This window comes from Melanaphis sacchari, unplaced genomic scaffold (genome assembly GCF_002803265.2).
Source record: "Melanaphis sacchari strain LSU unplaced genomic scaffold, SCAv2.0 Contig271_pilon_pilon, whole genome shotgun sequence".
In the NCBI taxonomy this organism is placed as follows: domain Eukaryota; kingdom Metazoa; phylum Arthropoda; class Insecta; order Hemiptera; family Aphididae; genus Melanaphis; species Melanaphis sacchari.
This window is the reverse complement of record NW_020271144.1, coordinates 67,838-94,687: the sequence shown is the minus strand read 5'-3', so window position 1 is coordinate 94,687 and position 26,850 is coordinate 67,838. Positions and strand designations below refer to the sequence as shown.

The following is a 26,850-nucleotide window of genomic DNA, read 5'->3' as shown; positions in this document are numbered from 1 at the left end:
ATGAAAATAAAAAAATAATACAACAGGAAATATACTATATCTAGTAGGGAGGACGGAAACCCGAAATTAAATTCTTCGTCGAATTCTTGTTTGTTTCGGGGGCGAACAACACGCAAAATACTCGGCAAATAGGCCAAATTATTCTTCTATATTTGTCGAAGGGAGTTGTGTCTATGTGTACATGTGTGGGTTTTATCTCTTAGAATAACGACTAATTGAATCCCGCTCAACGCGTAGAAGAGAGCAGGCCGCACGCATGTGAATAACGGGATGAAACACAATCTGTGTAGTAGTATACTAAGGAGAAATACGCGTAAATCAAAATATAATTAATGGATGACGATGGAAATGTAATCGTAAATTCGTAAACGACTATAAGTGTGTCGGAAAATTCCACAATAACCAATGCCCGAGAAAATAATTATTTTCATTTTGCTCATATTATCATATTGTATAATATTTCTAATACATTTGTGTATTGCATATTATTACATTTTAACTTCTATTATAAAATTGTATGGCATCGATGACGATTAAAATACTACACATTAGAAGTAAAAAATAATAATATATTAACCTTAAACTGCTATTCGTATTGTCACTCGTACGAATAGTATTATAGTACCTATACTGAACAGATTAAATAACTTAAAATTCTGATATAATCTATATTGTACAAGTAAGAGAAAAAATTAGTTTTTTTTACAAAATAAATAAAGAATAAACACATACTTTATGTTATAAATTCCATACAAGGTTTTATGAGTAAAACAATACATAAATATACCAAAATGAATATTACTCACACACACGCATTACTAATTACTTCCGCGGATTAATAAGAATGAAAATGATGAAATACTTATAGTATCACTGTATTAGCTATTTCGAATAAAATAATTTGATTACATCGTTTTGATAATAATTGTAGGTATTTGCGCAACAAATACTTTTTACTGTAATATTTTTTATTGAATTATTTTTCGATTAAGTTTAAACGGAGCAGAATTAATCCAAGACTATTAAATAATTGCATTTCAACAGTAAAACGAATTAACTACGTTTAATTATAATTAATCAATGAAGAATACTAAATTATCCGGATACCCCACAACAAAATAGCTACCTATGGTATATTATTAAAATTTAATAAGCTTCGACAAGCAATAAAAGTTATCGTGAAAAATATTTTTCTCGCTCTTTAAGAACGTTTATTTATTTATTTTTCCATTTATGAAAACCATTTATCTTATGAAAAAAAAAAACTACCCCCGAGTGTAACAGAAAATCGTTTTCGGATCATACACTCGAAAACTGTGGCTTTTGACAGATTATCATACACGTGAAAATCGTTGACAATAGTACCCCGGTAAAAAATGGAGGGTTAAACTTGAATGGATAATTTTGTGGAATAATCGAAAGCTAAGGAACTTATGTGGAGGTACAGAGGAAAAAAGCACGGCTTACTTAACCTTTGTGACCGCTATGCATGCCAAGGGAGAAATTTCTATTGATAAAAACCCGACCCCGACTGGTGGCCGAACGAGAAGGGATCGCCCATTCTAATTCGTATTTTTTTTTTATTTTTTTATACATGTATAAAAATAACCGAATAGGGGGCATCATTTTTTCGAGGGGCTGAATCCCGATAACTGCAAAGGGAAACAACTGGAGGGACAAGCCCATCCCGACAATATATTTTTTATCAGCTATTGTTGTTTTGTTGCCTTGGAGGAGCCATCCAAACCATTAGGCCGAATTGAGAAAATATTTATATATATATATATATATATTTATTTATTATACGCTTTTCTACGTTCTTATTTTTTTCTTGTTTTTGCCCTCGTTTTTATATCGCTGACCGTATCTACCATGTAATTGAATTATATTCGGCAACTGTAGTGTTGCTCCTTGTCAAAGGGTGGGTTGTTGTCTTTATTTTTCTTTGCTTTTGAAATTCAGTAATATTAAATCAATCATAATATTATTACCGTTTTCTCCTTATCTCGTTCATAAGTGTATTGGACGGCGAACTGTATAGGCAACGTGCCCAATATATATCGAGAAAATGTCTGTCCACTGCAACGTATACTCGTATAATAAACTTATTCCAAAAAACAATTGTACTTGAGACCTGTAAAATAAAAAAAACATAAACTGATGTAAAATTCATGGTACAATAACAAAAACAAAAATTGCTTCTTTTTACACAATTATTGTTTCTTATATTGATATTGCCATATTGCGCGTTTTATTGAATAGCAATGATGATACGGGTCAGGTTTTTGTTTTATTTTAAATGTAATGAATTATAATTATCCAAGTATCCATGGTTTATCTAAGAGACAGTTATTAACAGTTTAATACCTAACTTAATCTCCGTATAAAATTTAAATTACTCAAACTTATAATGATTATTAGTCAATGAACTACATTGGCAAGTTAATTGCAATAATCATTATAATCAATGGCATTATTTTATTATTTACTTCCTGGATAATTTAAGCCTATCTCAAAAATATAATTTATGATTTAAAAGTTTCTTTTAACTTCAAACTTTCTATTAAATATCTATTTTATTGATAAATTGGTAACGTGGAAAAAATAATCTTTTACATGGAATTCAGTTAATGAAGGACACGTATTCGGATTTTAAGGGCGAATCAGCCTTAAAAGTTTTGTATTATTCTCTAGTTCAATCTAAATATGAAAATGCTTCTTGAGTTTTACATCAATTTTTACTTTATAATCAAAACAATTGTTTAAGATTTGTTTACTATGGATGAAAAGACATTTTAGTTCAAAATATGGCTAATTAAACAGTTTTTAAAGAGTTTTTTTTTAATTAAATATTTTCATTTTCAAAATTCATTTTTTATTTTTATTACTCCATAATTCAATAATTGTATATTGATTGTCCCACATACGAATAAATAGTCTAAGGTCAATATTTTATTTTTTAACTAATGTGTATAACGTTTTGATCATTATTATTTATTTTATAACATCGAAATATAAATATGTGTACCTAGTTAATATGTTACACATGTATAAGGAATTAACTAATTAAGTAGGTATACAGAAGTTAAATTTTCGAATACATTTTTCTTAGTTAAAATAACGGAGTATTCAAAAGTTATTATTTTAAACAATAAACGTCAATTTAACAGACTTGCTATAGTGGCCTCCATAATAATAATTGATTATTTATTACAATAATTTATATCACATAAATAGTAAAGAATTTATATAAAATAGTGGTTGATTAACGTTTTTAAATACAAATATTGATACTTGTAAAAATGACAGTTTTTCTCAAAGTGCTTTTCTATCAATCGTCAAATTAAAAAAGTAATACAGATTCGACTTTTGTTTCTCATGCTTTAAATTAAAATTATTTTGAATTTCCAAGGTATAATGTTACCAATGGCTGAAGTGTAACTTCAACATCTGTGATATTAATTTTATGTGTGATTTATAAAAGATATATTATAAATATTAGAATCAACAGATTCCAAATCCTAATTACAAATGTATATTCAGAAAAAATAATAGTAGAAGTGTAATAGTTTAATGCATTTTTTAGCTATAGCTTACTCAGAAATCTAAAAGGAAGAGTAACGATGTAACAAACTCAGGCGGTGTGTGAAATCGACTTTTAAAACAATAGGTAAAAAAAGTGGAATTTATTAAGTTTATAAAGTAGGTACTCAATTGAAAATATTTTAAATTTTAATACTATCATTTTTACAATAGTAAATTAGCGACATACCTAATAAGTTTTAATTTTAATTTAAAATTTAGAAATTCTTTAGTAAAAACTCCAATATTTTTACTATTGACTAATGTAATTATGTTGAATGAAAACATTGAAAACATTTTTAAACAATATTTTAACATGAAGTACGTTTTTAGAGTTTCTGAGCCACAAAATATGAATTAAAATAGTTTTTTGTGTTCATAAATTGATCGGTTTAATAAAAAAACAAAATATAAATTAGACTGACTATTTTAGTCTACGTTAAAATTAAATCATCAATAAAACCCAAAATATTATAAATAATTACAACAATTAAATAATTTTTTATCAAAACTTTTAACTGAAATAAAACAATAGTTTTCAAAGTTTAAAAGTTAACTTTTTAACGACACGACAATTAAATTTTCTGGATTTAAAATATGCAAATTAAGTAGGTAAAAATCAATTATTGTTTATAGTATCAGCTTTAATTTTTGTAAATTTGGTTCTGATTCTAAATTTAATTTAATTAGTACAACGCTATTTTTTTATAAAAAACAGCAAAAAAGGGCATTTGCCTCCAGAGAGAATTGAACTCTCGACCCCTGGTTTACAAGACCAGTGCTCTAACCACTGAGCTATGGAGGCTCATTACCGACGTTTGACAAACAGTTATAATTAAGGCAATAGTAGTTTTTATAAAACACACTATTAAATTAAATTTATTATAATTCCTATTAATATTAATTAATAATTATCCGCCCACAGTCACAGATCATAGTAACACGTCTTTGAAATGGATAAACGGCACACATATTAAAATATTATCTAAAAGCTGCTGATAGATAATTTATAGATCTAAGACATAAAAATTAAAAATATCTTTTTAATAGGTTTCTAATATAACTTTATCAATTAAAGAATATCTACCTATATAACACAGAATTAGAAGTTTAAACTTTAAATTCCACTTTAAAACCATAAAATAAATATTATATTATATATTATATTATTAAATGTTGAAACTTATAGAATAATAAATTAAATGTTCTAAGTCAAATCAAGATTGTGATGAACAGTTTTTGAAGTATTCTTCTAAATACCAAAATACCTAATCAAGTAATAATTAATAATAGGTATACCGTCTCGATCGTCTCAATATAGGTATTTAGCCTACCTATTTGGCCACACAAGATTTTAATTTATCAAACTAGGTAGGTAGGTTAGTATTATTGTAGGTATTGATTCTACTAACATTGTAACTTTTGAGAATTGGTCTTAGTTGTTCTGTCTATTTTAACTCTTTGATGTCAAAATAATTTAAGTTAATTAATAGTTATTAATTACTTTTTCCTACTTATTGTACATTAATACGACCACATATCATTTTAATTTACAAATACCATTATCTAACTTAATAATAGAATAATATAGGCAAATATCTAGGTATAAATATAGGTAATAAATCCAACAAATATACAAAGTAATGAGAGTAATTAAAATATTTAAACATGACTACTAGGTATTGTAAACATAGATTAAATTTATACAAAACATTTAAAAAACATCCATATTCTACGTCAAGGGCTTATAAAAAATTTTATTTGAGAACTATGTAAAAAAATAAGAAGCTCTTAATTTGTTGAAATAAAATAAACAGACTTATACAACATGCAACACAAAGTGGTGTAGAAAAGTATAAGAGTGCATGTGATAATTATTTAGGATACTATACATATATTTTAATTATTCATTGTCTTTTAGAGGGATGGATAAGATTTGTTTGCAGACCGCAGTTTGGAAACTCTTATCCTATATTATGTAACAATTATAAATAGAGAGATTTTAATTAACTATCTAATTTATTTATTAACTTACAAGTCAAGAATTAGGTAACAGTGTTGTAAGCAATCTACCATAATTTTTGTGATCTATCTGTAAAGCACACTGGTATATTAAGCTACCTACCTGTAAAGTAAACTGATTTTTTAAACAATTTACCATAGTGTTTTGTCTTTTACTTAATTTGAACCCACAAGGTAATAAATGTGATTAGATATTAAGTACCTATCGATGATGTTTCGCTTTTACTTAAAAGAAGGTTGCAAGAGAAATAGTGAAGTTCTATTCATGTATAAATGTATATCCATTAAAGGATTTAATTTTAAATGACATTAAAGCAACTCTTTTTTAATTATTTAAAATAATAATTTTTTTGTTTAACAGCTTTTTTTTTATACATTTTTATATAACAGCTTTTTTGTGAATTAATAATTAATAAAATTTATTTTAAAAATTTAAATAAGCTGTATGTATATTTTGATAGATCACTTATGATATCAGTGCAATATACTGTATACATGTAGATTACTTACAAAACCAAAGAACTACATGTAAATTGCATATCGCACATAACAATCCTAATTATTTACAGAATAAGTTTTAATGCTTATTAATAAAGTTTTTTAAGTTCTTAAAAATATCATAATTATAAATGATACACATTTAATAAGAAATATATAATTATACCAAATAAACTTTAAAAAAAAAAAAAAAATGTAACTAAGTCTTATCAACAGTGATATTTATTGGTTTAAACTTTAAACTATGATACTTCTTAGGTACTTAAAAATTTATCTTGATATATTATAAAAGACAGGCAAGAAAATACTTAATATGTTCTTTAAATATTTTGTTATAAACTTATGAATATTATTTTTTGGTGGCACAAAGAAACTTGAGAGAACACTGAGCCAAATTTGTGTATTGTTCAAAAATAATACCACTGACTAAAAATATCTAAGTTTAACCATATTAAATTAAAACAATTAATTAAACACATTGTTTGCAATGTAACTACATAATTTAGTAATTAAAATTATCCAAAAAAAATTATCAATTTATAATTTCAAGTTGAGTTAAAAAGTAACACTAACAATAAATTTACATAGAAAATAATTATTTTTTTAATAGTTAATAGGGAGACAAAAAATTATTATTTATTGTTGGTTTTTAAATAAATCAAACAATTTAAAATTGTTGAGGAGTAAATTTGTGATCATCATTATAGTAAATTAAATTAAATTGAAATAATTACAAAACTAATTGAAAAAAATTCATTGTTTCAAATATTAAAATATCTATAAGTATATAGATGAAAAAATATTATAAATTGTAAGGTAAAATAAAATAATATTATTTTATAATAATTTTAAAAAACTAATAAAAGATAAATGTTTTTAAAATGCAATCAAAAGAACTTATCATAAAACTACAAATAACAATATTTTTAAATATCTTTAAAATTATAATCTTAATAGTTAACGAAATTAAAATAAGTTAGAATTTTAATTTATTACTAATTATTATACTTTTTGTACAACTATTGATACTTTAATATTAATACTTTTATTCACAACTTGTTAGAGTAAATATTGTTAAAGCCTAGTATAATATTTATTTTCTTTAATTATATAATGTTATATAAAATTCCAAATTAATTTAATTTAATTAAAAAACAATATTAAAAAGCTTTATTAATAGAAAAAAATCTTAAATTTTTTAACTTATAGTTGAGAAGTAATAGAAAATTTAATGATTAACATGTTTTAAAGTTATATATGTAATAATAATATCTATTAAAGAGTTTTTATACCATTGCAGCCCATGTTCTTTTATACATATTCTTATTAATTAATCCTTTCTGCTGGCAATTAAAAAAAAAAAATTATATGAATAAATAACAAACACTGAAGAAAAATTCTAATAACTTAAAAACACACGTTTTATTATAAAGAAAAACAAGAGAATAGTAAACTAAAATCACAACATGTACGTTTGTCGAACACACAAACACAACTGTAGCGTTACTATCGGTATTGTACGGCAACAGCGGACAACAGGAACCCTTTGGACTCCTTTGCATGAAGCACTGTGGTTGGCTAAAAAATAAAAGGCTATTTACCCTTTTTTTTCTTTACCACACACAGTAAGTCTGTACTCCCCAATGATATGCGATTCATTCTGATGGTGCGCACTCGCTAACATATGCCCTGCCGACACAGATATACCAACACTATGCATAAAAAAAAATATAAAAAACCATTTATACTATATGATAAATAGGAAGGGTTAACTTACCCTTTTTTAGTGTACAGAAGCCATTTTGATTTTTTGCACCCTTTTTAGTACCTAGAATGAATTAATGCAGCTGGTTAAAAGGGTTGCAACCCTTTTAACTATGAATCACTGCTTAACCCCATAGGTAGGTGTTGCCACAAATAAATACCTATTACAATAAATTACAGTATTAAAACATATATTATTATAATAACATTTTTTTTTGTCTTAGCTGATTATTGATGAACTTTTATTAGCATAAAAATTCTCATACATATGATAGTAAGGCATATAATTTAATCATTGTAATAAATTATTCACATGATTTCAACTTAACATCTTCATTTTTAAAAGGTAGGTACTTTAATAGATCCATTTTGAAAAATATTACTAATAAAAGAAGATAACTAATCTAATTATTTTTATTATCATAGCAGGTATTAGTATAGATTAAATAAAGTAATATATTTAATCTATATTAGAAGATAATAACAATGCAATTTTTTTTTTTAAATAAAACCATAATTTTAAAAAAATTACACTATGAAAAATGATTACTATTCCTTATAATCAATTAAACATAATGTATGTTAGATGAATTTAAAAGAATCATGAGTAGCCTATAAAAAAATTTTAATTAAAATAAAATGTACAAAAAACATTGTATTATTTCCAAAATAGGTACATCGTACATAAATTGTATCATATTTACTCTTATCTAAGTAGATACTTTAATCTAAAGTTCTTAAATTTTGATCAAATAAGAAAACTAGTCAGAATATGATTAAATATTAGTTAGTTATAAAAATAAAATAATATGGTAAGCTTATAATCCATAATTTAATTGGGTGTCTTACAAGTTGCAATCTTACACAAAATCAAATTTTCACTTAATTTACGACCGACTAAAAAAAAGGTTGAGTGTCCCTAAATTAAAATATTTAACATAATATGCCTGTAAAAATAACAATATTCATATCAGGTACTTAAATTAAATGTTCTTATCAAGTAATTATTAATTACCTATGTAAAGTCTTACCAATTTGCAGTTACAGAAAAAGGCTTGGTTGGTTTTATTAATTGTAAGTATAAGTACTAAAACTTACAAACTACAGCTATAAATTACATTAAATATTGTAATAACTTTTTAATTCACTCAAATTTGTAATTGAAAATGTTAATTAGATCCATAATAATATTAAATTATTATCAGATTGTTCATACACTGTATAGTGTATAAACATAAACATAAACCATACTAACCATAGATAACTAATAAAAGTGTAAAATTAGAATAGTAGAAATGTAGCCATGTATCTACAGGTATTACATTTATTTTTTCATCAGGACAAATTATTTCGTCACATGTTATCACAATATTATCACTTACTCGCTCCAAATATGTAAAATTATAAATAATTTTAATAGCTCTACTTAAAGAATGTTATTTTTACATACAACATATTTCTAAAAAATATTAATTATACAAATTTAAATTAATGTATTATTTATTTTGAATTAATCATATTAAATCATAAGTCTTAAATTATTTTTTTAAATTACAGCCAATGATCATGATGTATATACCAGAATACCAGATAGATAGGTACGAACCTATCTGATCCAAATTAAAATGATTGGTAATAAACTTAAAACTTAGTAGTTTGGTAAATCTGAATGTCTATTATTAATGCTGATGTAGACATTAAGTATGTACCTACTGATCACTCACTAATAAGTTTTGATAATTTATCATGGTAATTTTCAATTCAATATTCAATTATTTAAGAAAGAATATACCTATTATTATAATATTCTAAACAATTTGTTTGTAGCAAGCAGTGGACAGTCAGTATAGTATAAATATTACATACCATAAATTCCCCTCATATATGATTAATAAAAAAAAAAGATTTGAAACTTTATTGTAAACAGTTACCTAATTTACTTAGCACGATAACTCAAAAAAAAAAAAAATGTAGGTATCTGGTATACTGTATATATTGTGTTGGGCTTTCTTAAACTGGTGACATGGGAAGTCAGTCTTTACAAAAATTAGTACCTATTAAAAGTATTTAATGCATGGGACAATGTAAGTCATACAACTTAGAATAATTAGATATTAGTAATCAGCTTAAAATGTTGAAAGGATATTTATAAATTATAGATAATACTAGAAAACAGTGAAAAAGAATTTCTAAATTATATTGTTTATAAATTTAATAATACTATTTAAAATATTTCAGTTTCTAACAATAACTAAGCAAAGCACTGCATTAATAATATTTATAGTTGGTATCTTTATAACATTTATCATTATTATTATTTATATTTAATTACTATTGTATACAAAAAAAAAAATAAATATTTGGAGATTATTCTTCTTTGTTAAATTGTTAAATATTGCTGTTTTAGGGTACTTTATATTTGAACATAAAATTAAAACAGCCCACAATTTTAAAGGTTTATTATTTCTAAACAGATACGCAGCTGGTGTCCATATGTTAATGTATATGCTAAATCCCTGATATTTGATACCTAATTGATTTTGTTTCTTTAAAACTATATAGGACTCAAGCTTAAAAAGATACAACACAAGATACTTAATTTTTTAAACACAGCTAAACACTTTTTATCCCCAGAAATGTTTATGACATTTTTTATCGGGACAGACTTCGGAGCTCTAATTATAAATTAAATTCAATGAACGTCAGTTTTATAATAATATATAGAATACCTATAACCTAAATAGTAATTTGTCCCACAGGCCATAGACATCATATTATATAAATACTTATTTTAGTAGATACTTAGTATGATAGTATACACACAAAAATGCAGTAATCATAACCTATTTTGCATATTTGTATTGATTAGCATTAAAATTATTACATTTTTATGACGAAAATACATTAATTATTAAATATTATGACACGAGGTTAGGTTTATATACATATTTATTATTTTTAAATTATTTAAATTATTTTTTTTTTTTACTTTATGAACTGATATCATCAGCGTAGAGTAATTTTAACTTTTATTTTCGATGACGAATTAATTTTTATTTGTTATTGCGTTGATGAATAAAAATATCGAAAAATTGTATACATAGGTAAATTCAGCACCAAATCTAAGAAGGGGGCAATCCAGGGTACGTGCCCCGGGCGCAAGTCATAAAGGGGTGCAAATTTCTAAGTATAGTACCTAAGTAAAAAAAAAAGATTATTGATATAAAAGCGCACCAATTTTACATTTTATTTCGGGTTAAAAAAATGTTTAATCTAGCACTGGGTAAAGTATTATTTAAAATTATTATCTTTGAACATAAGTGTAAAATAATATTTTACTTTAAATAATAAAAACAAAACAAAAAAGTAACTAATCCATGCATATTTAAACAGTTTTTGATGTATTCAATTCTCAAAACATTTTTATTGTTAAAAATTATAGACAATCTAGGACTTTAAAATGCTATTTATAACAAAAAAAAATTGTAAAAAATTTAAGTAAAATTGATAAATGAAAAAACAAAAATAAAATATAAATAATAAACATATAGAATGTTAAGTAAAAAAATTAATACAAATAACATTAAAATCATCATCCTAATGAAAATTTTAGTTTTATTAATTATACCTAGGTATATAATATGAACAAATAACAATTCAAAGTTAAATAACTTCTGTGAACAATATTAAATATTTTCTAAAATATATTATTGTTATTTTTTTTTTATTAAATGTTAAATAAATATATTTTTGTAACTTAACTAATTCTAATCTTTATGTTCAATTGTATTGGTGTTTAATATGTTGTTTTTATTTAACATTAAACATAAAACAAGAATTAAAATAACATTTAAAAATGTAATAACGTTAAATGAAAAAAATCAAATTTTTGAAAATACAATAACATTAAGTATTTAAAATATTGTACAAGCAATATGACATTTAAATAACCAAAAAAAATATATTTATTTTTATAATTTAAGTCCTGCACGCAGTATTATTATATTTTCACAAATAATTTTAACAGTTTAAAATTGGTGAATTTGTACTAAAATCCAACTATAACTATGCGAATATGTTAGTTACCAAATATATATACATTTTATAATATTTAGCTAAATGTTATTAATTTAACACTTCAAATTAATATTTTGGTATTACACGCAATAGGCCCTTATTTAAATTCTAACCATATTTTTTAGTTAGTTAATTATACGTTGTACATTACATCGCTAAAATTACATGATAATATTATACAAGTTTAACCCCCCCCCCCCCCCCAAAAAAAAAAAAAAATATTTAGCTAATTACAATTTAGAAAATATACTGCTGAAAAATTTAATCTGCAAAAAAATATTAGTTCACCTTGAAAATTTGAAAATACGTATTTAAATTTAGTTCTGATTTTTAACATGCACGTGTAAACTTTTCTTTGATAATCGAGAAGTATTGTGTACCAATTCGATTGGTTATTGAAAAATAATTAGCACGTAATAAAAAAAAATTAAAAATTCAAGGAAAAGGTATAGTGTTCAAATTGTGAGTTCATTATTTAAATTCCTAGAAACGATTTTAAATCTGGATCTAATTAATCTATATTTTACAGCCACGACTCAAATATTATTATTATATCATCCAATTATACTTATACATTTAGGTATATTGTAAGTTATTTTATATTCGATAATTTAAATGTACTAACAATTAACATATACAATTCAAAATAATACACACATAAATAGTTAATAAAATGTACTCCATGTCATCGTTTTTGAGTTCCCCTCAAAATTGGTATTTATCACTATTTGATTTTAAAGCCAATTCAATAAACCAGTTTCGGGAAAAAAAAAACTTTATTATTTTTATATTTTTAAAATAATTTAATACTACGTAGGTAGTCACTAGGAAACTATTTTCATAGAAATAATCAATATTTTTAATTTTGGCTGATTTTGTTCGAATATGCGTGTTTATAAGATGTTGTGTAAGGAATAGCGAATAAGAAGTGAGTAAAGGAACATAATATTAAAATACCTAGGAGTTAGGACCTGGTTATTTATTATGATTTTTTAAATTCAAAACAATTATTTTTATTTATTTTCTACACTCAAAAGACAAATTTGAAATTAGTCACAGAAAAAATAATATTTTAATTTTCCAAATAATATCCGACTAGAGTACCTACTTAACACAACTATTGACTACCTATACATTTATTAATCTAAATCATGGACAAATGGACGTATATAATAAGGTACATTCGTGTTTTGGATATTACCAGATTACCAACTGGCAACTAGAGTTGAGTACCTATTACCTAGGTATAACAGTGCATAGGCATATTATATAGTATACAGGTAGGTATTGTACTCGTAAGTTAATAATTAATTAATATTAAAGAGAAGGTAACTTTAAACATTCAAAGTATTGGTGTTTTACTCACGATTATCTAGATAACCGTGGCATTACTCTACGGTCAATCTTTCCACGAGGGAAAAGATATTATCAATAGTCTGCACTACAGTCGTCACTCGTCATCGAGTACTTTAGCCTTAGGTAGACGATAATTTGATAAAATATAATATTATAGAATACAGAAATCTATACATGGGCCTATTATAAATAAAAAACTTATTTTTATAAGTCATGAATCGTATTAATCGGAGATTATTCTATAAGCAGTCATTACGATATCTCAAAAATGACTATAATTTATTATATTGTATCAAATAATAAAATTTAATTTAACGCATTACAGTATTTCCTAAATATAAATTACATTAAAATTAATAAAATTTTATTACTTTTATAATTGTGATTATAGGTACTTATTAAAGACTTATTTAGTTATTTTTTATCAGCGTTATCATGATACGTCATAAATCATAATATATTATAATTATTAATTACGAACATTACGTTATCAAATGTACAGTTCAGTGGAAAATAAAATGTTCTCTTGATAATTTTTTCAGTCATTAAATATTTTATACTTACTAGAAATTAATTAAGATAACTATTTTTAATAGCCCTATATATTTAGGTTAGGTATCTGCACAATTAACCCACCGTCCTCAATTGATTTCCCTTTCACGAAATCAATTAAAATCATAAAAACTATGAGCTTATTTCAAATGTAAATTGTTAATCAATATTAAATTATTAAATTATGTATAATTAATAGCAATTTAAAAATATTGTGATAGAACATATTTATTATAATATACATTTAAACGCAATTTAATGTAATATATCTAATATAACCAATTATATTTAAGTATTGTATTTTATTAAAATCGAATTTTTTTAATTGAATACATATTTTACACTTTCAAGTGTTTGTAGATATTATATTATATTTAAATGTTATCACTTATTCGTGTTTTTACAAATTAAAACATGACATTTCGTTTTTTGTTTTATAGTGTTGCTGAAATTACCTAGTAAAGTTAGTAGTACCTACCTATTCCTAAAATTATTTATAAGCAATATAAGTTATAGGTAGTTACTAAAATAGTACAGATAATGATGTATAGTATTATACTATCGATTATCGAATGCCTACTAAATAATAATTAGATATTTGATATACCTAATAATAACTAAATTATATACCTACTACATACCTTAAATTTGAATTCTGACAATTTAATTTTTTTTCTAGTTTATGATTTAAACTATCTTTAATCTTAAAAATTCAGAAATAATCACCATCAATATGTATTATGTCATTTTAGTCATAGTGGAAATCGGTAATTAATAATTAATAATTACCTATTTTTTATTTCTTTTGCCAAGATAACCTGTTGTATATTAAAATAATACGCTTTGAAAAAATGGTTAAGTTAATCATGCAATTTGTGTTTCGTTATCAGATAAAGCTGTGAGCCTTTAAACCAGCCTATTTATATAATGTATTGTCGGTCGTCATATGATATTAAATTCCAAGGTCGAAAATAGTTGTTTCGTTAACATAAAAATGTCAGTTCTGTTTGTAGTCAATATGAAGGTAAAACATAAATAACATTCAAGGGCATAAATCTTTTACAACTAAAGTAGGTAATGATTCAAATATAGTGATCAATAAAATAATACATAACTAAAAAAGTGTAATGTGAGAATGTACCAATTCAAGAGTACCGTGTAACTATTCATAATATTTATCAATACTATAATATTTATGGTTATGGACAAAAGCTCAAATCCAATATTTTATGAATTTGTCTGATTTAATTAAATGTCTCAACATACTTAAATAATTAAATAAAAACTAATCAATATTAATTATTAAATTACTACCCCTATATAATAAGGTACTATTGTTTTTAAAATAATTCAATTCATAATGTATATTATGTTCATTGTATCTATTCTGGATAAGGATACCTGTAAAAATTGAGTATGCCAGATTTCATGTCAAATGTAGAAGATAGTTTCTTTGGTTATTTTATTCTTGACTACCTCAATGTACTTCTTAAATTCATGAAGTCAGTATAATATTAGTTCTTTTTATTTTTCATCACATGTGGTATTTAGGTACCTAAAAAAAGCATAATTGTGTCGAATAAGTCTGATAAAAGTTTCAATATTTAGAGTATTATACATACCAATTTAATATTATTAATGTCCACCTATATTACAATACCTATCAATATATCTGAAAAATAAACTGATAATTAAATGAAATATTTGACTATTAACACATAATCCATTCTTTAGATCCTAGTAATTGTGTTGGTCGAAAACATTCAATAGGCCACAGAATAAACAGTTATAATATACAGTCCAGTAAGAATTCTATTCAAAGAAAAATAAATGTTATTATATCTAAACAAAATGATAATAAAAAAGTACAAGAGTTCAATGCTCTTATCTAATATTATGTTTGCACAATAATTAACTTTCACAAAAACCATTAGGTCTAAACTCTAAAGTTTGCCAATATGGTAATATAATTAAACAACTTAATCAGTCCAACTTGTAAAAATATAAGATTTATGATATTAATTTATTGTAAGGATGATTGTGTAAATTATAATTTAAAAAAAATACAGCTATACATGTAAAATATTCTATAAATATTTGTTTATTGGTTGGTTATAATAAAAAAAATATTTGACAATATATTATACAATACAATATTTCTTTTACAATTGTTTTACTTGGTAGCCACGGGAACGTAAATCGGTATAAAAAGCTATACGTTTATTATTGCTTATAAAAATTTTTATAAAATAATTAATAAACATAAATAAAGATACCACACAGCCAATTAAATATTAAACAATTTACAAAACACTTAATTGTTAGGTACATACTATGTTTTTTTTTTTTTTTTGTTCAGGTCATGGAGTTTTGAATAAATATCTAACTAGGTACTACTTCTAAAAAGAACAGTGGAAAGTGCAAATCATAACAAGTATAAAGCAAAAACATTAAAAATAAAGAAAATATAATTTTCTTTTTTAATTATATTTGTATATAATAATAGAAAAATATAAACATGAATCAAGGATGTTTAAAAAAAAAAAAAACTGATGATAGTTAATTAAATCATACATTTGACTATTAGCAATAGCTGATAATCAAATTATAATGTACAGATAATATTCAATAGAATCACTAAGTTTGTATAACAATTTTAAAGTTATGAGGATAATTAATTTTTAATCTTTATTAGGAAGTAGTAATAATATCTGAGACTTGTATACAACAATGATTATGTTAAACAAATCTATAGGTAGTTCCCAAGCAGTGGATGAAAATCTTATCAGAAATTAAATATAATATAAGATAATGAAATAGTTGTTGTTTGATGTATTCCATTAAAAATAAATAAAAAATAAAAATAAAATAATTTATATACCTAATATATTTCTCCCAAAATTATAAACATTTATTTTATTGGGTGTAATTGAGATTAGGTTATTTAAATGTAATATATTAAATGCCATAACACATAGTTTATAGTTGTTCTTAATATTCTGAATTTTGAATTTTTTTTTTCTTCCATTTTTGAAGCCACATTAATTATATTTTTTGCAATTCATGTTCAGTATCCATGGGCAACCAAATGATCACCAAGCCTTTCAACAACAGAGGCAGCTTGTTGAGGTTGAATGGGATCTTCGTATAATGAAACAACTACAGCCTGTTGGGTTTTCACACAATGTACACCTACTTTACCCAGCTTTGCTCTAATGACTTTATCAGTACCAGATAAATAAATAAACCTACTGCCAGCTAGTGTTACACCTGAAGCAGCCAATACACTTTGGTTTTCAAAACCAGCAAATAGTCTGCTAAGTTCTTCCTTGGTAACATTAAATCCGTCTGAATTTGCCCAAATAGTACCATCATGACCAGAGATAGCGGCCTTAGTAACACATCGAGAAGCTAAAAGTTGTTTGTCAACATAATCTTGCCAAGAAGACATATTTGATGTTGTGTTTAACGTGCGTAAATATTAAGTCTTGAAGAAAGGTAGGTATAACCTAGTACATTAAATTAAGTTGATGATTTGATATAATTTTCTTTACAAGAGATTTCCCAAAACTGCTTGTAATATCTGTAAAAATAAAATTCATATAAAATATTGGTATCTCATTTATAATATAAACTTATACACAAAAGTTACAATTAAATTGGGGCTTTAATTTGCAATTAAAAAATAAAAATACTACTAAATGTAGTAATAAATACTTAATATATCATTACATTTAAGCGATACTAATAAATTAATATTTAACTAAGCTCTAGTTGGGTTATAATATTGAATTGCTCTCATTATACTACCTCATATTTGAGTTACTTATCACAGAAAACCATATTTTATGTGCATTATGTACTTATAAAGAATAAACTGAATTAAATCATTTTTAAAACTTAGATTTTATTATTTATTAGGCGATAAGAGATAATGATAAAATAAAAACAGAAGTTTATTTATATACTAAAAATATTGTTTTACAAACTTTAATTATTTTTAGCAAGAAATGACTATTTAAAAACAGAATCAACAATTGTTATTCTTAATATAATTTTTTTTTTATTACATAAGATATTAGCCCCTAATTTAGCAATAGGAGAGATCACATCTAAATGTATTTTTTTTTAGTTCATATAATGACTGCTTTAATAGTTAACTCAAAAATAACTCTTGATTTGTGATACAAAACTACTTCGATTAAGTGACAGGGTAAAAATCATATAAATTCATTGGAATTGAATAAATGTACTGACAAATGTGGGTGGTAGATAATGGAAAATATTCAAATATTGATACTTAATCATATTCTAATTCCTAAACATTTATAAACTTCCTGTATAATAAATTATCTACAATTCAATACTAGTAAATATTAAATTATTATAAATTATAAAAGTACTTTAATCAACAGATAACACAATTAGTTTAAATTCATAAACATCTCATACCTACATGAAATAAAAATAATATAACAACATATGTTGTATCACTGAAACTAAATTTAAATAATCAAAATTCTATAATTAGGATAAGTTAAGTTTGATTTAAAAGAGATAAATGGGATAACACAAATAGAAGAAACAAATAACTAAGAAATTTGGAAAGAATTAGCGAAAGCAGCAAACTCCCTTTATGATTGTAATCTCTATTTTAGAACAATCAACTGGAGAAAATCTGTCTCTATTTATTTTAAAATTCTTTACAATAAACAAGTAGATTTAAATATTCAAGAGTTTTAAAAAACTTATCAACAAAAAAATAATTTAATTTAATGTATTATTCAATAATATTTTTACTTTAACAAGAAAAAATATAACTCCTTGTAACTCTATTAAATTAAACAATTTTTATGATATATAAATTGTTTAAAAAACAATAGTTTTATTGCATAATATATTTTTAAATTGTTTAAGTCTTTAGAATTCATTAATTTTAGAAGATAGATATAAATTTGAAATTAATGGCTTAGGTTAGTTTACCTATAAAACCTGTAACTTATTTTTTTATAAATTACCTATTAGTTTTTTTTAACGGAGGTATACCAAAGATAATATAATGTATAAGAAGCAATAAGTTTTCTGATACATTTTAGAAATACTTGTAAAATGAGTATAAATTCCTAATGAGTTTTCTTTGAACATAAAGTAATGAATAATTATTCATTATTACATAATTTAATCACTATTACTATTATCTGGTCAATGTATAATCATTTTTAAACTGACTGAGAAAAAGTTATTACATACCAAAATTGTTTTCATTAAAAATATATATTATTGTTATATTATATAAATATAATAAAAAAAAGATTGAACATTCGGTATTTCTTTAAAATAATATATTAAATTATTAGAACATCTATTCAAATTTATAATTATAGTAAGCATAGAAATTTACTGAATAGCAAAATTGTTTAATTAGATGCCACTAAAATAGTTATCTATATACTGAGAGATTAATTTATTAAATAATAATTGTTATTTTAAAATCTAATAATAATTTTAAAATAATGAATATTTTTTTATAATCTGTATATAAAGGACTTAAATGAATCAAATTTATAGGTACCTGAAGTTTTTGAGCATTAATAGCAAATGAAAAATTTGATCAGAATGACCACCAATTGAAATTGATTTAAAAAAATGTATTTTAAATAATAGTAAAAAACCTTTTATACTACAAAATATATTAAATTAGAAGTAGTTATTTTATATCTTTACAGTTGAGTTTTAAGAATGAATCAAGTAACTAATAATTATTAAATTTTTAGGAAAAAAAATATGCCTAGAAATTTACTAATATGCATTAAAATCACAACTTAAGAAAAATACATGTTAATTTGTTTAATTTTTGTCATAACAAATTTCATTAACATTATTTTTATAAATACAATTTATTTATTAGACAAAATTACATTTAAATCAGTTTAAATATTTAAATAATACTAACAAGATATTTATATATTTTAATGAAATTTATAGATTAAACAAAAATGCTTCGTAATCTAAAATTATGAATGAATTATCCATTAATTAATGTAGTATAATATTGATTTTAAAATTTTAATTTAGTATTTAGTAATTTAGGTACCTTAGTAGGTAACCTTAAAATAATTACTTAATTGATATCCAAAAATGTATTCAATAATAACACTACAATAATTTAACATACATTTTAGTTCATAAATTATAGTAAAAAAACATTGAAAAACAATAAATATAATGTTTATTATATAGATAATGTCTCATAGTCATTCAACTAATCACTACAAAAGGCACAAGGAATTTAGCATGACCAGATGTTTACAGCGTGACTTGGGGGGAAAATGACATCATAGATGAGGTCATTGAGTTGGAAAAAACACTATATAGATAAATAATTTGTATCAAAGTATTACGTATTTTAGGCAAATCAGTGAAAACAAAAATATAGGCGATGTTAAAGAAATATTTATTTATTATTTTTAATGTGCAATATTTTTAATAAAATGTTATATATTAAATGAAACACTAATTAGAAGTCACTACATTATGTAATGCAATCATAATTAAACTAAAAAATAATTTTATGAAAAAAATACATACCAGTAGGATATGACAAAAGCAAGTTGAAAGTAGGTAGTCTTAAACAGAACACTTTTTTTTGGTCCTGAAATATAAATGCAATTTTTTTAATAAAATGTTCATGAAAACAACAATAAATTAATACAATTTTTGGAAAAATATTATTAATTGATATTAAGTATAGTAGATATAAACAACAATAATCAATACCCAATAAATGAAGCAAATAATTAACTGATACAACCAAAAACTCAACTAGGTATGACAAAAATCTGTGAGGAATTTAATAGTAAAAAAGATATTTTCAATTAGGTATCTTAAAATTAATAACTATTAATAGATATGTTTAATAATTAATATAAACTATAAATAGGCATTCAAGACAAATTTGAATACTTAATTAAAAATCTTGGAATATTATTTAAACCTTGGAGGTTAATATCAATATAAAATATACAATAAATTCAATATTTTATAAGAACATAAAACTTGTAAATGCCTACTTATAATATAATTGATAAATAATTACTAATTTAGAATGATAACGGTTAAATTTCATGATTTATAACATAAAATATAAAATCATAAAATATCATAAATAACAATATATTAAAAATAATTTTAATTAGGTCAATAACATTTTAAAATACTAACAAATAATGCTTCGCTACTTTGCCAAAAATAAAAGGAAACAGTACACTTACAAGCATATACAGTTTTGGTAAATCCTATTACATTAGTAGGTGCCAAAAATGTCAATGTTTTGGAAGGTATTTATTGTAAATATAATTTAAAAATTTTTTAAGAAGAAATAGATTTCAAGAAAAAATTATGATGCAACTATTTAATAATTTAATATAGAAACTAATTATTTTGATTGAAGAAATCAAAAATGTTGGGCGAGTCAATTACTAATGTAATAGATTGGCTAATATGAAAGTCATAAATGTTTTCAAAACTAGAAATACATAAAATAGATGTGTATTGCGCGTATTATATTTAAAGAGAATAGTTCTAAATGTATAAATTCTAGAAGCGTTACTCTAAATAATACTAAAGTGACGGGTGAACATTTCTAATAGGGAAATGGCGAGGACGATTAAAATTGAAACTCGTCGGAGACGCTCGCCAAACACCGGGAAACAAATTTACCAGCCTTATATGGGTAAAAATGCGAATAAGTAGTCTGGTCGAGCGTCTTATTATACTGGTTGACCTGAATCTAAACAAATATACAACGGCGATGGCAATAAGCATGTATCGTTTTATATCGTCTATGTATCGCGACGGAAAAATGGAATACCTGCAGCGAGCGGGGGTAATAATAACGATACCTAATAATAATAGTCATAGAAGGAAACAATATATCGGCGATGACGAATAAATTACGTAACAGATTTTTGAGAGAGATGCATTACGATACGCTGCGCGTTTCAAATAATTCAAATAGACGCATAATAAAATATTGTAAGACGGTAGTAAATAGTATTAAAAAAAAAATTTAAAAAACAATATAAAGGAAAATTGGTTCCAGTGATGTAGTCTGCTCGTACGTGCAAACGGCTCTTCGCTGTAGTGGTTGCCGTCGTCCGGGTGTGCGCACGATCGATTCTAGTCAGCTTTGCGGTATCTGATGCTCGCTACTTCTGTTGCCCAGGGTGAGTAATAACGTTGCGCTGTTGTTGCGACGAGTGACGACGACGACGGTCGACGATTACGACGGCAAACCGTGGTGTTACCTACTGCGTTAGCACATGGCTAGGCGGCGGGAGCTGACAGTGGTAGTGGTATAGTAGTGGTCGCCAGTTGAGCTGGTAATATGGTATAATACTATAATATTCCGGCGGTACGCTCGTCTCGTTGTATCGCCGTCGGTTGGTCGACGGACGACGATTATTAGCGTTAGTGACTACTGACTGGTGTCTATGTACTATGTAGTATGTGGTGACTGGTGAGTTTTCAAGTTTGGGTTGCTTGCTTCAACAGACCGATCGATCGGAACCGAAAAAAAAGTGAAAATGTAGCGAAAAGATAATTAATTTGTGATCACCGATCGAAATAGTCGGTAAACTATCGGGCCTGGGAACGGATGATATTATTACTTTGCGTATTGGAAACGCGACAGGAGTATCAAGTGACAATTGCCCAATAATGGCGTGACTGCGTGAAACAATAATAATAATAATTATTATTATATTATTATTAATAACGGCAGTAGTATCGGCGGCGTGTGCACTATGCTGCGCATGCGCTTAGTTACTCGTTATGGTCCGTTCGACGTTCTCGTCTCGACGGAAGGATGTTGGCAACGGTAACCACTGTGGTTTGATAACCCCTGACAGTGGCTTTGTGGGATGGTGGCGCGGAAGGCAGGCAGCTGTCTTTCTGTCCCCCGTCGCGCCTCGTCAGCCGGCCAACGTCTACTACTGAATAGTGAATAGTGAAAAGAGAATACTAATGATTCCGGCGCCGAGTGCAAAAAGCGCATCACGGTTCATGATTATTTAATATATATATTTATCCGATTTTATTCGTGTCTTAGGCCTTAGTTACGAGTGCTACAACCTACAAGGTTGCGACGATGGCAGCGGTTATTGCCTATTTACGTTATATTCTTTTTTCGTTTATCTTTTTTTAAATAATTCTTCCCAAACTTACAAACAAGAATGAATTTAGTTTGTGTAATTATACGTGATCATCGTCATAATGGAAGAAGACGGGCGGTTAGCCCCCCTCTCCCCTCGGGCTTTTACTTTTAGACCAAGTCCTTGAACAAAAAAAAACTTTCATACGTTCGATTTGTATAATAATTAAAATAATTATCTGAAATTAGATATTATTTAGGTTTATCAATAATATGTATCAATATTTCGAAATATAATGGTTATTGGTTATACCAGTTTTTATCAAAACACTGAAAGCGATGCACGACAATATAATATATTTTGGTATTTTTTCTTGTATGATAAGAGTCAAGACGTAAGCACATAAAATAGATCGGTCACGCCATAAAATCTTAATATAATAGGCTATAGCCTATAGGTGGCCTACGTTACATTGTACTGAAAAATATAAGTGAAAACTAAAGGAAATTTATTTTCCCGATTCCCACCCATGAACATATTGCTTATAATTCATAATGTCATACGTTTTTATGTGCTTTTAATTAGGTTTATTTAACAAAACTACAACAATTTATTCTTAATTTTGGAGAAATCCCAAATACTTCCAACTTTATACAAACGTAATATAAAATAAAAAATCGGAAATTTAGCTCTGCATATTGTATAGGTTTAGAGACTTGAAATGTAGTTTAAACTCATTTGGGAATAGCTAAAAATTCATTGATCCACATCAATATAAAACTATCAAGCACCTGGATAATATATTAAATCCATTACATGGTGCAAAACTGCAAATATCCAGATGGTTTTTTAAAATAATTAACTAGCTCGTAGCCTAAAGGTCTAGTAGTATGGTATATAAAGTATTTTCTTGTGAAATATCCTGATATTGCATATTATAACTATTATTACTATTTACAATTTACTATTAGTAATTAAATAAGATATTAAAAAAAAATAAATATCGTATAAACTTTATACATATATAATACAAAAATATTAGATATTAATATACATAGATATTACACAGATATTAATAATATCTCATAATTCATAAACAATCAAAGAATACCTAATAAAAAAAAAATATTTTTTAGAATCGATAGTTTGGAAAACTAAAAACAATAATATTTAATAATAATTTATAACAAAAAATTCCCCTCTATTTAAAAAATGAAATACCACACTTTTTAAAATAAAATTATGTAGGTGCCTATACCTGTAAGAGTTATAGTTTAATACACAATTATCCATATGTTGTTCAATACTCAAAGAAAACAAATTAAAAATATAAAATAATTTTAAAATCAACTTTATAAGTAAATATATGGCATACGAAATTTAAACAGTAAATATTTATTATAATTATTAATTATTTTAAATGCTTATTAAATTTTACATTATTTTTAAATTAAATTAAAATCATATCTTAAGCAATTATACATTTAAGGAGGTACTAGTTTATTAGGAGGAGAAATTGAAGATAATATTATATTATTAGTTAATAAAAATGCAGCATTTTTAGAACTATGAAATGTGACTTCTATTTTATATTTCAAGTAAATTGGAAGTTACAGTAAAGGTTTAGGTTGATGATAGGGAGTGAAGTGCTATAATGAGAAATGTAAAAAAGCCGAGAAATACGAATTGTGACGTCATTCTAATGCCGCTCGATAAAAGCCACTTCACGGACCAATAACCAGTCTAAGTACAACGCATATAAAGTTCACTATCGAAAATCGACTTATATATTTCATATTTTTTGTTATTTTATATATAAATTAGTAAGAAAATTATTATTTCCTAATAATCAGTGGAGGATTTATAGGTTATCGGTACTTTTTTTAATTTTCCCCTATTCCCGTATAAAAAAAATATAGATTGCCCCTGCGTTATCTCGGGTTGGATCAATTCTTACTAGTAATACACAAGTAAAATATCAAATAATTATAATTATCTGTAGCTCACGTGTTCACATTTATAGACTATGTTTAATATTTATAATAGCATATTCTGTATTTTTGTTCAGTGGCGTAGTTATAGCGGAAGGATAAATCCCTCTCAGAGCCTTAAAAAAAGGATATACCTACTTATTTTCTATTTCCATATCATATAAGCAAAAAAAAAGTTATTCAATATGATTGGTAATTTAAAAATCTGGAATATAATATACACATTATATATACCCCCCCCCCCTGAACAAAATCATAACTACACCACTGTTTCTGTACCTAATTTGTGGTAGTATACATTTACAGCTGTAAGTATCTTATTATTTACAACTATTAAAAATTTAAATCCCTAGTTACATTAATTTTTTAAAAATAGGGAAGTATTTTACAATGAAACACTAAAATAATATATTTAAAAGCATTAATAATTGTTGAACAAAAACGGGATAGGTAAGTCGCTCTACTGCAATATATATAGTAGCTAAAATGTCGTCATTGATTATTTAGTTATTGAGATCATCATAGACGTGCGAAGGTCTCTTTTTCAGGGTATTCAGAAGGCTGCCTTGGAAGTTATTTTAAGCATGTAAAACTTTGATAAAATATATACACAATACACAAATATTGAAATGTCTTACTAATTAATTTAAAAAATTTACTCAAAACTCAAATTTAAATACAAAGTTAAAGTAATAAAATTTAAAATAGTTAGAATTAGTTATATCATACAACTTGTACAAATAAACAAAATATACGTACTAATTTTTTTTTGCGTAAAAAATTTTTTTTTCCGAAATCGATTTTCACCCCTCTAAGAGTTTTAGAGTATGCAACTGCATACCCTGCATACCACTGCGCACGCCTATAATTGCAGAGATTATTCTAAAATACAGAAGGAAAGGGGCTACCTCTTATATGATGGGAGATATTTATAACTCCAAATATGTCAACATATACATGCATTTATATATTTATATATACATTACTTTTTTTTTAAATATTTATTTGGATATATATATATAATCTGTAATGACTAATGGTAGTTACAATGAGCATGTGAGCGGAAGTATAAAAAGTTGGCTGTGAATGCGTGAGGGGAGTAGCTACCCAGCAATAACACTCGACTAGACATATATTACTTACTAAATTTATTATAATATGTATAACTAGGTATTAAGATAATTTAATATGTATATGTACCCATTATAAATATTAAATTTTATAAAAACTTCCGAGTTTTGGTCGTTTAAATAAAATATAGTCTTAGATAATTAATCAAAAAAATACATATTAAATAGAGAACTTATAGAGTACTTATATTATTAGAATATTATGTCCAGTCAGTGCTCACAACTATTGTTACCTATTAAATATATATACACCAAGGCCTTGCATTTTATCATGCTAACACATTAAAATAATATATGCCTAGCATAGAACATACGAGAATATTTAACCATATGACGTTTTAGAAAAAATGTGTATATACCTACTTATTTCAACAATGAATAGTTCCTAAAAATGTTTGTAAAATAATAATTAAGTATTCTGATTCTGACGTATAGGTAATTTATAAGTGTATATCTCCTATTATATGAGGATACTTAAATATGAGTAAAGAATATATGTTTAGCTATAGTAATCTGATAACAATCAATTTTTACGATAATTTTTAATTTATAACAGAAATGCCGTCCTTAATCCTTAATCCTTAATCTATACCTGCACCCGATACGGCAATCGGGCTATATTATTATATTATTCTGTGGCGATACCCGCAACTTTATTAAGACGACACAACAAGAACAAAAAAAGTTTTGATAATAACACAATATATTCTTGGATGCTCGTAATAT

The 26,850-nt window shown here is 24.9% G+C and overlaps 1 long non-coding RNA gene, 1 other non-coding gene and 1 pseudogene across 10 annotated transcripts in view; all 3 read right to left on the bottom strand.

Moving 5' to 3' along the window:
• The window catches only part of LOC112595378, a 61,405-nt gene extending 45,553 nt beyond the window's left edge, over positions 1-15,852 (bottom strand). For 3 of the 9 annotated variants that reach the window (XR_003114710.1, XR_003114708.1, XR_003114716.1), the window contains exons 1-5: positions 15,474-15,851; positions 15,253-15,406; positions 7,880-8,027; positions 7,395-7,791; positions 1,992-2,134 (exon numbers count right to left, since the gene is read on the bottom strand). This is a non-coding gene — a long non-coding RNA (uncharacterized LOC112595378). Of the gene's footprint in view, positions 1-1,991; positions 2,135-7,394; positions 7,815-7,879; positions 8,028-8,715; positions 8,797-8,881; positions 9,036-9,121; positions 9,290-15,252; positions 15,407-15,473 lie in introns of those variants that run through there. The other 6 variants (XR_003114709.1, XR_003114714.1, XR_003114712.1 and 3 more) reach the window with 6 other exon arrangements.
• Trnat-ugu lies at positions 4,315-4,387 on the bottom strand. The gene has a single exon. It is a non-coding gene; the product is annotated as a tRNA-Thr (tRNA).
• Positions 15,853-16,862: 1,010 nt separating the features above from the next.
• On the bottom strand, positions 16,863-21,138 carry LOC112595376 (annotated as a pseudogene).
• Between the last annotated feature and the right edge of the window lie 5,712 nt (positions 21,139-26,850).